This window comes from Anguilla rostrata, chromosome 4, assembly GCF_018555375.3.
Source record: "Anguilla rostrata isolate EN2019 chromosome 4, ASM1855537v3, whole genome shotgun sequence".
In the NCBI taxonomy this organism is placed as follows: domain Eukaryota; kingdom Metazoa; phylum Chordata; class Actinopteri; order Anguilliformes; family Anguillidae; genus Anguilla; species Anguilla rostrata.
Genome location: NC_057936.1, coordinates 58,283,343 through 58,297,466, shown reverse-complemented (window position 1 = coordinate 58,297,466; position 14,124 = coordinate 58,283,343). Strand labels below are relative to the sequence as shown.

The window sequence follows — 14,124 nt, the reverse complement described above, 5'->3', positions numbered from 1 at the left end:
CGGCTGGAGGCTCCTTTTATCAATCAACAACACAACCTATATTTCATCCCCCTCACTTTTCCTCTGTCCTCTGTCATTTGCCCTGTGGAGTTTCCTAAATTTGTGTGTCTGGGGGGGTTGTTTATCAGCTGGGGTTCAGTAAACAGTGTTTAAAATCACAAAATTGTATTGAGATGTGTCTGTGAGTGAGGGGTTTGTTCTGGTCAGAGAGAAGGAATCCAGCTTAATGTCATTTATCAGAAAAGTGTTGAGTTTGAGGTGGGGCTTTACAGAGAGTATTTGTACTTCATCATTCAGATGGGAAAACCACTGTTTTTCCCATATGTCACTCAAAGTTTAGCCCTAAAAACCAAGTGGAGTGAAACATCGCTCATGGTGGGGAAACTGTGTGATTCCTATGCCTTTCCTTCATCCATAACTCAAGCTGTTCACTGGCACTGCACATTGCTTGCCTTCTTAAAAGGGCGCGTAGCATACTGTACGCCATACCCAAAGAAGGACCCCTGGACGAAGAATGTAACACATTCTATATTTACATAGAATATTCCTGGCTCATCTCTCTCAGCCATCTGCCCATTGAGAGCTCGCAGAAGAGGCGACAGCAGTTCTGTGTGATATATGGAGGCGATGGGGGGGGGGGAGTGTGCGAGCCGCCTGATCAGAGTGCTCTCTGCTTTATCTCCCCTCTCTCAGACACAGAGCTGACAGCATGGGGGCCATTACGCTGCTCCTGCCCCAGAGCTCTGTTTACACTGCTGGGGAGGGGGGGGGGCGAGCCGTGACTCTCCCACACTGACAGATGCCAGCCCTGTGACCCTCCTCGGGCCGGGCCAGACAGGCGGGCGGGCGTTCGGACGGGCGAGCGACGCTCCCCAGACGCGCAAACGATGCCAGACCGGCGCTCCCCGGGGCGGGGAGACGGGCCGAGGGCAGTCAGAGAGCCAAGCATGACCCCATCACCGCTCCACTCCGCCAGCGCCTCGTAGCCAGAGCAGCCAGAGAGCCAGGTGCACCGCTGTTTGTGTTTCTTGCTAATTATGTCAAATATTATTACAGCCCGTGATACCGGCCCTGCGTCCAGCTCTCCGCTTTTTAGGAACGCGAGAAAATGTTCAATATCGTAGCTAGAAACGAGCCTCAAAACGAAAAATTAAAATGGCTGACAGTTTACAGAGCACTCACGGATAATCGCTAACACATTAGATAAAGCAGCTGGAATGTTCATAATGTTTCATATGAGAGAGAGAGAGAGAGATGAGAGCTTTGGTACAAGTGTTTTTGGAGCGCGCTTATTTGAGAATGGGTTTTTGTGTCCGTGTGAAAAATACATGAAATGATACCAAAGTTCAACCGTAGTCATAAAAGTCACTCCCCCCATTGCTCACACACGTAGCTTTGCTCTGAAAAGACAACAGCCATCATTTATTTATGTCTTTGTTTAAAAAGAACGGGTCAATCAGTGTATAACACAAATTTGATTAGCCTCAGATATTTCGCCCTGTGCTCGCAATGCATGTCATTAAATATAACACCATGCGATGAAATGTTCCGGGACTGCATGACTGCATAAAAAATATAGCTCGTAGCCAGAGAGCCGGATTCACTGAACTGTGTGAGCGTGGGATACACTGCATATCTTAGGACGCCTGTCGTCAGAGAGGCATGCCGCCAGACGGGCAGGGGGATCAAGTGGCGTTCAGCTCCGTTTCCTTTCAGGCCCAGGTTAAATTATGCAATTTCATATGGCTGATGTAAACCTAAGGGCATGTGCCTTGCTTTAAATGTAGTCTTCATGGGAAAAAAAAAACAAAACAAAATGGCCGATTTTATTTGTCAAGGGAGCAACTGTCCTCTGCCATGCATTTGTGTTGGGCTTTTGCTTGAATTCGCAGCCTTGGGTAACTCTGTTATGATTCACACTCATTCCCGCAGTTTAATGTTATTGACGTAAGGGATGCGTGTCTGAAATGGAGCCAGGTGCACTAATCTGATGTTCTGCAGCGCTGTGCTTACGTGCCGGTCAGGAACATTTTGTGAAATGTTTTGTCGAAGCGTTTCCAGTTCTTCCTCGATCATCTGCAAAAGAGCTGGAACTTTGTTTTTGTAGGAAATGGGTCAGACTGGATTGTAAAATTAACCATACTGCACAGGCATATCCCTCTTCTGTCCACTAGAGACTAACAATACTAACAACGTGTGTTCTAAAACTTTTCAGAAATATTTATTTTTGTTTTATATGAGCAAATGCATAAAGATAATTTGACAGTGATGAGCCCATGCTCAAGGTGTAACTGTCAAAACTAAATTTAGTTTCTTTACTGAATTCCTTGCCAAATAAGTTGACCTTGGAGCTTGACCATGCTACATGTCTTCGGTTACCTTTCTGGCAAAATTAATTTACTGTTGAATCCCAATGCTATCTTCTCAAATTAATAAATATTTTGAATGGATGTACTTTTAACTTATTTCCACTGTACTGAGTTTGAATTATCACTTAGTTGTGTAGTGATCTTCTCTTGGGGGTTATTTTGTTTGTTATAAATGATTTATCTGTGTTTTTCATGTTCTGAATGGACATTCATGCAGGCTGGTCCTAGACTTTGATGTGGCTGAATCAACTGAGTTCTTTATTGGGGTACTACACAACTCTGGGGACAAATTAGTCAGTGGTTTGAGATGAATGGACCCCTCCTTCCTTAAATGTCTTTCCATCTTTGTTTGCCTGTTTTAAGACAACATAATTGACATTTCACAGCTATTAACTCTGTGATTTACTTATATGTTTGGGAAATCAGCTTTATCACCAGTATAAATCACAAAGGCTCTCAAACTCAAAACTTTAACCCAAAAACAGTCATGTGTCTGTTTACAATGTAGAAACAATTTCATGACAGATACTGATAATTTTTTCTTGAAGCATAATTGATATGATGCTACAGCATGAAAACAGACACAAGCCATAAGCAAATGAAATGCTGAATTTTGTGTGTTACATAGGACCTGGCACTTCACAGCGAAATACTCCTTGGAGTGGTAAAGGTCTAAGTGAGACTGGCAGTTTTTTCCATGTCACTGCAGTCATGTGGCGAGGAGGCGATCATGTTGTTGACCTTTGGAGAATTAGTTGAACTCCAGGATGGAGGCTCCTGTGAGGCCCTAGGGTGTCCAAAGTTCACCAGAAATATTGCTTGGCTGGTAGGATGAATATTCATCGAGCGAATCGCTCCTGTAGTGGCATTGGTCAACATCATCAGTTGGCGCTTCCACATTTCGGTGATGTATTTTTGTAGAAGTGCATGCACTATGACTCAATCCACTTTGTCCTGTGACTCAATCCACTTAGTCACTTTGTTAATCCTCTCATCTAAGAGTTGCTGTCTAAATTAAGTTCATGGCAGGACACACATTATGCAGTAAATTGGGATGGTTTTTTGTGAAAGACTGCAAATCAAGAGTTTTTGATCTTACAGATCTGGCTCGCTGCTGGATTTGGCCTGTGAAGGGGTGATGTGGCATTGCTTCCGCCCCCCAACTGCCTGGGGCGAGATCACCCCTGCTATCGGATGCCAAAAATGGATGGTGTGCGCATGACTCTGTTATCCACATCCTCTCGCTGAGAGACCTCAGTCCAGGGCAGATATAAATCTGTTTAACACATGGAGCTGCAGGCTCTCTGCACATGCTCCTTCCTCTGGTCTCCTCCCCTTCTCCTCTCATGCTTATTTCAACTAAGGGCTTGCAGCAGCATCACCATGTTGAAGAGGTTAATGACACGGAGGGTCCTGTTTATCATGGGACACCCTGTTTGGGGGTGAAGGGGGTATTTCTGTGGGTGCAGCACAGTGGTCAGTATGAATCTCTGCCACAAGCAGTACCTCACATCATGCAACATGATGGCACTTTCACAGTAAGCGCAGAGCCTGAATATAGTAATATAGATGATATCAATCTGACAGGTGGCTTGTGTTTGCAAGAAGTGCATCCAGATGTCCTTAACCCACTGTTGCAAGAAACAAAATGTATTTTATTGAACTCTTGGCCATTACAACCTACAGCTATATGGTAGTTTTTAACAACCCATTCCTTACCAAGATGTGATTTCATATTTATATAAATACTCTGGATCTGGCAACAGGGCTTGATCCAGAGTTTTCTAGTATTCTAGTATTTTCTTGTGTATGAAGCCATGAATGAGTTTATGAAATGATCCATGTGTTTGTTTTCATGAATGTATGTATGTAAGAATGTTCTGTAGTTTCAGTTACTGCAGATTTTGAACAGCCAAATTCACTGTCGTTTTACAAATGTAAGCAGTTCCCCTGCAATATAAATCCATTCATTATGTAAAAAAAATATTTATTTTTCTTGCTCTGAAAAAAGTTGGATTCCCATGATAGATATGCCAGAGCCATTGCTAGCATCTTGAACAACATTATGGTCTGTCTTTCAGCCTATTGCCTGGCACTGGCCTTGAAGATATCCTTTAATTTAGTAATTTAAGTAATTTACCCCTTTATGAAAACACTCCAAAGATGTATCACTACATCATCAACTTAAGCTGCAAACTTATCCTGTGGACAGACAAGCTGTCTAGCAAGTTTATATTCATAAGTGCAGTATTATTATTGGAGTAATTAAATGGGCTTGTGGCCTATTGTGGTTGGATTGGCTGTTGCCTTGCATAGTTTTTATTGAGTTTCAAGTTTGCCTTTGTTCGGGTAATTCCCTATGGTAATCCTCTTATGGGAAAGTCATTCAGTCAGTGAAAATGTATTTGTTTGGGGTCTACAACTCAGTGTGGTTAATGCTGGACTGGGGGGAAATTCTTCAGGGTTATGTGTGTGTGTGTGTGTGTGTGTGATTGTGGTTTGTTGCGTTATAGAATACATTTCAAGCAAGTGGGTATGGGCAAACTGACAGAGGAGGATGAGAGGCTCTTTTGTTGTGTATTTAGATCATTTTAAGTGCTCTACCTGTGCTTTCTTTTCTGAATTTTCTGATTTCATTCCGGTTCATAAGCATGTTTTTATTGTAATTTGCTATCCAAGCAAATTAGACTCAATCCACCCAGAACAAGCTATTGCATTTTCCCACATCATTTTACTGCAGCTGGAAGGACAGAAAACAGCTGATTTTTGCTGTTTCTTAAAAAAATAAAATGTAATGGATGCTGCAGGTTCCCTGGAATATGAACAGCTGTTTTATGTTGCAAATTATATAAAATGTTACATGTGTTAATAATTTGGATTAAGAAATCTACCAAAAAATGATCAATAATTATTTTAAAGGCATACTATGCAGGATTTTTAACTTGAAAATATTTAAAATAACCATACTAACGCATCTATGATGTACTGGAAATCTCTGTCTTTACACATTTTTGGAAAATTCATGCACCTTTTACCTGTTCTAAAATGTGTTTCGGATGTTTCTGGGCATGGCGCTCTTTTCTGTGTGGGTAGCGGTGGATGGGTGTGATCAGATTTCAACAAAGTGCTTGTTGCTATAGCTAGTTAGCCACTGCGTAGCCCAGACACAGTGAAGCAAAATAACAAGCAGACAGGGCTCATTCAAGAGCCAAGGGGATGAAAAGCAATACAGAGCTGGCTTGTTTTCTGTTAGACCTCTGAGTAACATTACCTCTAGTTATCCAGTTAGAGTTGCCAGACATACAGTTTCTTTCCAGAATGTCCAGATTTCAAATTATTCCTCATGTCTGGTTCATGGTCCCAACCGGACAATTGTAGCCTAATGTTCAGTCAGAGTGATTGATGGGAGAAATTTGCCAGTAGTTTCTAATTAATTTGCATGTCTGTGACTCGGTCAGGTTCACCAGGGTGAGTGGGCAGGGAGATGGAAGAGGAGACTTCTTTGATTGTAAACAGAAAAATTGTCATATTCCCCAAGCACCTGAGAGCATCATGGCTTTTGCAGTAGGGGACTGTTGGATCAAGGTCCCACCAGCAGATGGCACTATAGCGCAAGATGCGTTGTGACACATTATCTCAAATTAATCAAGCAGCAATTTAGTGAAAAAATCAACTTGTTCAAAGAAGTAAACTGTCACATTCTCAACTGTCACATTCATAACAGGGCTACTTATAATAATTTTCCTTGAAAAGAAACTTGTTCTGAATGGTTTGTTGAATGAAAGCAGCTCATAATGGAGTATTTGTCTGAGGAAAGACAGTATGTGCAAATGAAAAAGAGGACAGGTCCTGATTGACTTTAATTTACAGTAATATATCGTTTGCTGGCCCCAGGAGCCACGGGTGAATCAGAGGACAGCTATCAGAACCTTAACCCCAATCAGCGCTGCCTGGGAGCAGGAGTCTCTAAGAATTCACATCTGCTCTGTTCAGCTTGTCCAAGATCAGTTAAATCAGCCAGCAGATCTACAACAAAGACCACAGTGTCAACGTGAAGGTTTTATTTACAGGTTAAAGTCGGGGTTAAAGATAGAGACAGAGGATTTACTGTAATGAAGGGGCTGTAATGAAAGAGTGTATTTCAGATGAGAGGATAGTTTAAAGATGTTTCAGCCCTTTACCGTAAACAGACATCTCATATTTAAAAACACATGTCCATCCGACATGGATTTCTTAACTCTAATAATTATACTTCATCCGTCAGCTCCTCCTGCCCTCAGGGATTGTGAAATGCGTGACCATTTCATTGCTGTGAGGTCCTCACAGCTCACAGTTCTGCAAGCATGGTTACCTCTGAGATGAAATGGCACATGACCAAACCAAATCCAAATCAGTTAAAAGTAGCCAATAAAAGTGTCTTGTAAATGCATTTAGAGATCCCTGAGAGCCAAAACCTGAACTGTGATACCTTTTCTCAGCCCCTTTTTTGCAGCATCATCTCTCGTCCGTTAGCCAGCCGTTTTCAGTGAAGTACCTGGGGACAGGGGATAATGAGTTTGCCAAATAAGCTAGCAGCTAATCACAGATCTTCACATGGCTTGTGTGCCACAGGAAAAAGTGTCAGGAGTGGGGACCTGTTTGTGTGCTTCACTGCATGTTATAAGTGCAGTGCATTGTAAACATGGCCATCTTTTTATAGTTTATCAAAGATTCATTGTTTGTGCACGGATACCCCAGCATTTCCTCTCTATCCTATCTTCATACATGGATGTTTGCCAGAGATGTATTGATGGAAACACTTTGTATCACAGAGGAAATAGGTGTCGGAAGTAGTGTGTTTATCTCAATGATTGTATATGCTTCCAAAGCACATTGATAAATAAATAAAAATAACTAAGCACACAGACTGTAACAGCTTCTGACCATAATTATTTGGTCTGTTAAATATGATATCCAGCTGAGTACTGCAATAATATCAAATAAAGTTTTGACTCTTTGGACTCAAATAAAGTCCCAAATAAGGGGATATGAAAATATTCTTTTTGAATCTCTTCTAAGTCCTTAGTTAAATAAAGGTCTTACCAGGCAAACTGAAATTTGATTGAAATATGTTTATTTGGCACACTAGCCACGCCAAGAGTCGGCCATGTGGTGACCTAGATCTAAAGCCAGGTTAAAAACAGGCAGTATGAGGTTGAGCTGCTTGCTTGAATTTTCTTTGCCTCATTCTAAAAGCAGCTTCGTGCCAACTGCCTGGATATCAGCAGGTTCCTATTAGAGTCCTTCTCTGATCTCCCCTATAAAAAAAAAACACAAAGTCCCCCCCAAATCTCTTTTTTTTATCTCTCTGTCTCTCTCTCGTTCTTGGTGGTTTTGGCTTTTAGTTTCGCAGCAAAGGGGCTGTCCTTATTTCTACCTCTCTCCTCACGGGAAACAGCAGTGGCATTAACGAGTTCCCAGCAGCAGTATTGTGATGTGTTGATGTGGGGGGGCGCTCTCCAGGAGCGCACGGGGGGGGTGGGCTCTTTGTGTGGCAGGAAGCACCGCTTTCACTCAGGGTGGGGCTCAGGCTGGAGCTGGGAACATGAACTCAGGAGATGTGCTCAGGTCAAGGTCCTGGTGCGGAATCGGGGGAAAGAGACTCTGTCTGTGTCTATTACTTCAGGTGTTGCGAGATTTGATGGTGATACATTAACTCGCTGTGCCAGAGATGCAGAACGTAAAAAGGAAAGCAGAGTGATGTTTTCCTCTGCTTTTTCAATGAAAAGGGAATGATTAATGTGGTTTTTATGGCAATTCTGTTTATTTTTCAGATGTTGAGGCAGTTGAATGATACTTCTGAAAATAATTTTTCAGAATGTTTTCAGTGTACGTATGCTGCTGTGTATTTGTATATGATATCCTGGACGAGATTTTCAACATAATCTGAAGCGCTGCCAACAGTGCACTGGAAATGCGAAACATATGGGTTATGCTTCGATTGAAATGGTAATACATGAAAAATAATACTGCTTCACCTTGTCATGTGTCTGTATATTTCCTGGCAGTTTTTCCAACTCCCCTTGGAATTGCTCCGGTTCAATCTAAGTTTGAATTTAAAAAAGTAGAGGAGGTTATAAAAGAATCATGCTTGTGTTTGAGACAGCATTTGAGAACAGAATCATCCATCAGAAACACTTAGGTCCTAGGTTTTCATTGAACACAACCTGATCAATTTGTACTCATGTTTCATTTTAATACTTGCAAAAGTTTAAAAATGTAAAGAAGCAGAACAACGGAATGTTAAAATCCTGCTGCTTTATTCATAAAAACATTTCCTTACTGACCCAAGTTCCTGCAGTGAAAAACACAGCTGTTTAAACTGAGCTAGCGAATGGCTTTTGATTACAGCTTGAGTAGGGTGAGATTGAATGACTTGGGTATGTGTGGGAGGTAAAGGAGGGGTGGAGGTGGTACCGCTCTGGGCACAGTTAGCAGATTCCTAAAGGTATTGAAATTGATTTGCGGGACAGAGCAGCCCACCCTGGCAGCACTGGCAGACCCACGCTGCCCATGCAGATTCCTAAAGGTATTGAAATTGATTTGCGGAACGGAGTACTCCACCCTGGCTGGACTGGCAGGCCCACATTGCCCGTGTCAGGGAAGCCAGTACGCTGGGAGAGAAAAGCACAATCTTGCTTGTGAGTCATGGGCACACTCATGATCTCAGTATGTGTAACCAGGACCACCTCTGCCAGCGGATTTGGTCATTTTGGGACTAGGTTCCAAGTCATAGGCCTCCTGCTTGGACCTCACTATGCTCGGAAGCATTTGCTTTGTCTGTTATTCTCTTTCAAAGGGCTACCTTAAAGAGTAGAATGTGGTTTTGTGTTAATTTAACACAAAAATTCAGTTGTGAAAGAATGTGCTTGGTCATTGCATAAATGCCTCTGAAAAGTAGTGTAGTGCAGTTGTGGGTCTTATTTTTGCAGGAACTGGTGCCTACATTATGCAGAATATGCAGATGCGTGTAGACAGTTGTGGTTGGATTTTCTGTTGCTGCTCAGTCATGCTGACATAGTCTGTATGGGTCACACATGGTAACCTTTGATGACACAGGACCCCTGAAAGCAAATGTACCTGTCTATATGCATGTGCATGTGTAATAGAAAGGCAGAATAGATATATTTTATGCCAATGTAGTGTATAGCACTTGAGTCCATTTGACAAAATCTTTGAAAGAACTTACAACTAATGGCAGGTCTAAAACATCATTTAACCTGTAATCTTGTTTCATGTGCAGGAAAATTGTCCATGAAGATATCACAAGCATACCCCTGTGACGTAAAGGAAAACCAAATGGCCGGTCCGGTGAGCTGTGTGACGAATTTAGAGCTGAAAACCAGTCTGGGTTAAAGTCACATTTTGGATCCCTGGGCTTAGGTGAATGAGTGAAGATATATGCCTAATAAAAACACCATGTGGAACGTATTTGGAGGATGGGGCGTAAATGGGGTGTATAAAGTGTAAATCTGCTCGACTGACCTGGCATTCCAGAGGAAGGGCGGACTGTGGTTTAGAAAGCCCATCGTTTTTTTTTACTTTTTACAGTAGTTAGCCACAGCTGGTGGAGCCTGACCACAGGCTGATTTACAGAAAAAGGGCCGTTTGGTGATATGACATCTCAACCAAATGATTCACTGAAGGCTAAGTTAAGGTCATCCTCACCTCAGAAGTGTGTGAGTTCCAAGGCCAAGAAGGAGGGTCACAGTCACACCTGCAGTGGTGTATGCTCTGTGCGATGTATGACTATGATGCCCCCAATGGAAGAAAAAAAAAAACTGAAAAACCAGCATGTGCTCGTTATCAAAGAATAATCACTTATCCAGATTGTGAGAAGAGCCTGTTGCCAACTTGAATCTTTCCTTGATCAGCATTTTAAGTAAGGAATGCTAACCAGGAAAGAACCTTGACCACATGTCAAAACAGAGGCCCCACCGACTGTTGTATTCAAATGACTGGATTGCATTCCAATAATAAACCAGTGATTTTTTTCCCCTTGGTGAAACACAACCTGAGCAGTATTCATTGGTTTCAGCCGGGATATGCTGCCAAGTTGCCTGATGGAGATAGCTGAATAATAATAAAGTCATATTAACAATGGATCTTTCCAAGATAAATAGATTTGAGCCCTCAGAGTGTACTGTGAGGACGCTGACTGCACGCAACAGATATCTTGTTTACTGTGCATGGGGTAGAACAGTGAAGCCCCAGAGGCCCTGTGTAAAGCTGTCGTATGACACTAGCTTGGCTGTGCCATCTTTACCAAAAACCTGGCCTGATCTGATGGAATAAAACTTCTACGTAAAGCAATAATAGGTGTTCAATACAGTATAGGAACAGTGCTTCAATATTATGTCCCACAATAGCATAGTATGCAAAAAAAAAAATCATCATTCACAACAATGGATGTGTCATGCCTTAGAATCCCAGAGATACAGTCCCTGGGCCTAACCCAACCGAGTCTTAGAATGCCACAGAAATACTCCTTTGCCGTAACCCAACCAAGTCTTAGAATGATTGATGAAATTATGAAAGCACCCATCCATTCATCCATTACTGTATCTAACCCACTTATCCTGGTCAGGGTCGTGGGGACTGCTGGAGCCAATCGCAGCGTGGATTGGGCGAGAGGCAGGAATACACCGTAGACTGGTGGCCAGTCTATCCCAGGGCACACATACCGTTCACTCACTATTCACTCTCAAGCAATTAGCTAATTAGAGTCCAATTAGCCTACCTGCATGTTTTTGATCAGTGACCACAATGGCCTTGTAATTTGCTCCATTTATCCCCTGAATGGCCAGAATTTGCCCTATGAATGGCACATGAATGGCCAGAATCCTGTCTTAGCAAAATGAAGAAACGTTACACCAATTTCTCCCACACATGGTTATTAAACTGTCTGTTTTATCATTGCACTTAAACAAACCACATAAAAGGTTTGGCTTTTCGGGGCACTGTGCACACTAATTGGCGTAGATTGTAGTTTAATGACACCATCAGGATCCACCTTGCAATCATTAATTAGAAAAGAGGAAACAATGATGTGAAAGAGCAATATGAGGCAGATTTTTTTTTAATTAAAGAAAAAGAACATTGAGGTCACATGTTCTCAGGAACATATGATTCTTCTTTTAGCACGACTTGCAGTCTGCATTAATATAACGGGTATTGTTGGTGTTGAACATGCTGCATTTTCACATCAGACTGCAGTCTAATAAAATGTGTAATTTGCATTAATTTTCATGAAGCCTTGTGAGTCTAATGTAATTAAGTGAAGCAGTAACTCAGGCACTGTGGCCACGTTACCTAGGCAACAGTGTCGTATATATTACCAGGAAATTGAGTGTGGCCATCAACCATCATATTGGAGCCAAGAAATATCTTCAGAACAGAAAACAATATTAGACTGACAAACTGCTGTTTTCAGGCATTCCTGTCATTGGCCAAATGAACAAATAACTGAATCATCATCTTATGTTTTCCTACTGGAACACTTGCAGTGCCGTGAAAAGTATTTGCCCCCTTCCTCTATTATTGCATTTTTGAGTAAACATAAGACATGTTTTTTTAAATGTTTTCATTTAATGAAAAACAGTTACCAAACACCGGTATCATCCATGTGGAAAGTAATTGGCTCCTTAAACTTAACTGATTGCACCACCTAAAGCAGAAATAACTGCAATCAAACACTTCCTATAATTCGATATCAGTCTTTCACATCTTTTGCCCAGTCTTTTAATGTAAATTCATGAATACTGACCTTTGCTGAGGCCATAGAGACCTGCAGTTCTTCGGATGTTCTTCTGGAATCTTCTGTGACTCTATGGATGAGTTGTTGCTGCACCCTTGGAGAAGCTTTGGCAGGTTGACCACTCCCGGGAAGATTCACTGCTGTTCCAAGGTTTCTCCATTTGGAGATAATGGCTTTCACTGTGGTTCAGCGGAGTCCCTGAGCCTTAGAAATGGCTTTGTAACCTTATATATTTCAACAACTTCTTTTTTCAAATCTCTTCTGGAATTTGCTTTGATCATCCCTTAGTGAGCTTGTAGAAACTTTGTGGTGGCTACTTCACTGTGATGGTAAGGTTCAATATGAGTGAGGTTTAGATTCAATGGGGCTAGCTGCAAACAAGCCTAGCAGTGTTCAATCAGCTGAATCTAATTATCAGTTTGGCTAATTGATTGATTGAGTACCTAAGGAGGTAATGACTTTTTCACGTGGGTGATATGGGTGCTTGAGTACTGTTTTTATTAGATTAATGAAATAATCATTTTGAAAATGTGCTGTTTATACGGTTTCCATTTGTCTGATGTTACATTTTGTCTAAAGATCTGAAACCATTCAGTGTGACGAATATGCAATAATAGAGGAAATCAGCAAATTGTTTTTCATGGCACTGAACTGTAAAAGTATCTGTTATGAGTTCCCCCTGCTGGCTTACTTCTGTAAATGGATCTAACTAAGAATCTTAGTGAGGGTTAATTTGTCAAAGGGATATTGTAAATAAGTAAATAGCTGGAGTTACCAAGATATGCATATTTGTTTGAGAACAACTGGAAAAGCTTTCTGGATATATTAGGAAGGTTTCATTTCTAATATAGGAAAGACTATCCATGTCCATTTGTCCCCATTTTCCTCATACATCTGCATGAATACAATATGTTTATGCTTAAAGGGATCTTGGAGCCCTGCGGCTATTTTGTGATAGCAGGAGGGAGCAGAGCTCCCTTAAGGGAAGATAAGCAAGTCCATTTGTTTTTGCATGAGGCATTTCTAAATCAGAGGCTAATGAAGAAAGTGGTAACACATGTGATTCCTTGAGCCTTGTGGAAGGGGAGCACTCTTGGCCCATTCCCCAATACCTAAGAACCTGCCTCAGAAGCCCCTCACCTAACCCTACCTCTCCATCCCTCACAACGCACACACACACACACACACACACACATATACAGTACACATATGCACAGGTTACTGAGCTCAGCATTGTAGGAAAGACTCTCTGTGACTCCATCCACATGGACTTGGCAGCAACACATCCAAGCAACGTGTCTTCTGTACAACCCATAACACATGGATGCACTTACAGTATGTTTTCTGTATTGGGTTTTTGATCTTATCCCGCTATGGGTAGACAAGTCCAGCATATTGCTTCAGCTGTTGACATTTTGTTTAATCTATCATTTTTTTTACGCTTTGCATTTCAGCAGTTTTCAATAAGTTGTTCTCTTAGTAGACCATTTTCATTTTGTATTTTCATTTCATTCTTGTTTTAGGTAATATTATAATCCCTGGTCTGTAATTGTTAGCCAGTGGAGTAATTCTACCCATTACACTGCTGTGCAGGATGAAAGGTATGAGTGGCAAGAGGGGGTTGTGACCAATAGGAAACGGCACAGCCAGTTGAAAGCGTGTAATATAGTACTTGATGATCTCTAAATACCTGAACAACAAGGTTAATAGTAATAAAATTATAGCCACCTGCACCAAAAGCAATCATTATTGATTAATGGCCATATGTGAAGGTAGTAATACAGATACATAGTAATGTTTTCTGTTATTTAACAAAGTAAAGTTACACATGTAAAAAATGGAAGGCGATGGAAGGGGAACTGCCTGTATATTCTGAGCAGGTCTGGAGTGAGCTATATATTGGATGCGCTTCAAGAAAATGAAAGACTGCATTATAATTGTATATTTATGTTGAACTAT

The 14,124-nt window shown here is 41.5% G+C and overlaps 1 long non-coding RNA gene across 2 annotated transcripts; it reads right to left on the bottom strand.

Moving 5' to 3' along the window:
- Positions 1-6,417: 6,417 nt before the first annotated feature.
- On the bottom strand, positions 6,418-13,360 carry LOC135253778 (uncharacterized). 2 transcript variants are annotated; one of them, XR_010329686.1, is made up of 4 exons: positions 10,077-10,310; positions 9,355-9,430; positions 8,387-8,452; positions 6,418-6,903 (listed from the first exon to the last, which is right to left on the bottom strand). It is a non-coding gene; the product is annotated as an uncharacterized LOC135253778 (long non-coding RNA). The 2 variants fall into 2 exon arrangements; XR_010329687.1 differs by lacking the exons at positions 9,355-9,430; positions 10,077-10,310 and adding an exon at positions 12,175-13,360.
- Between the last annotated feature and the right edge of the window lie 764 nt (positions 13,361-14,124).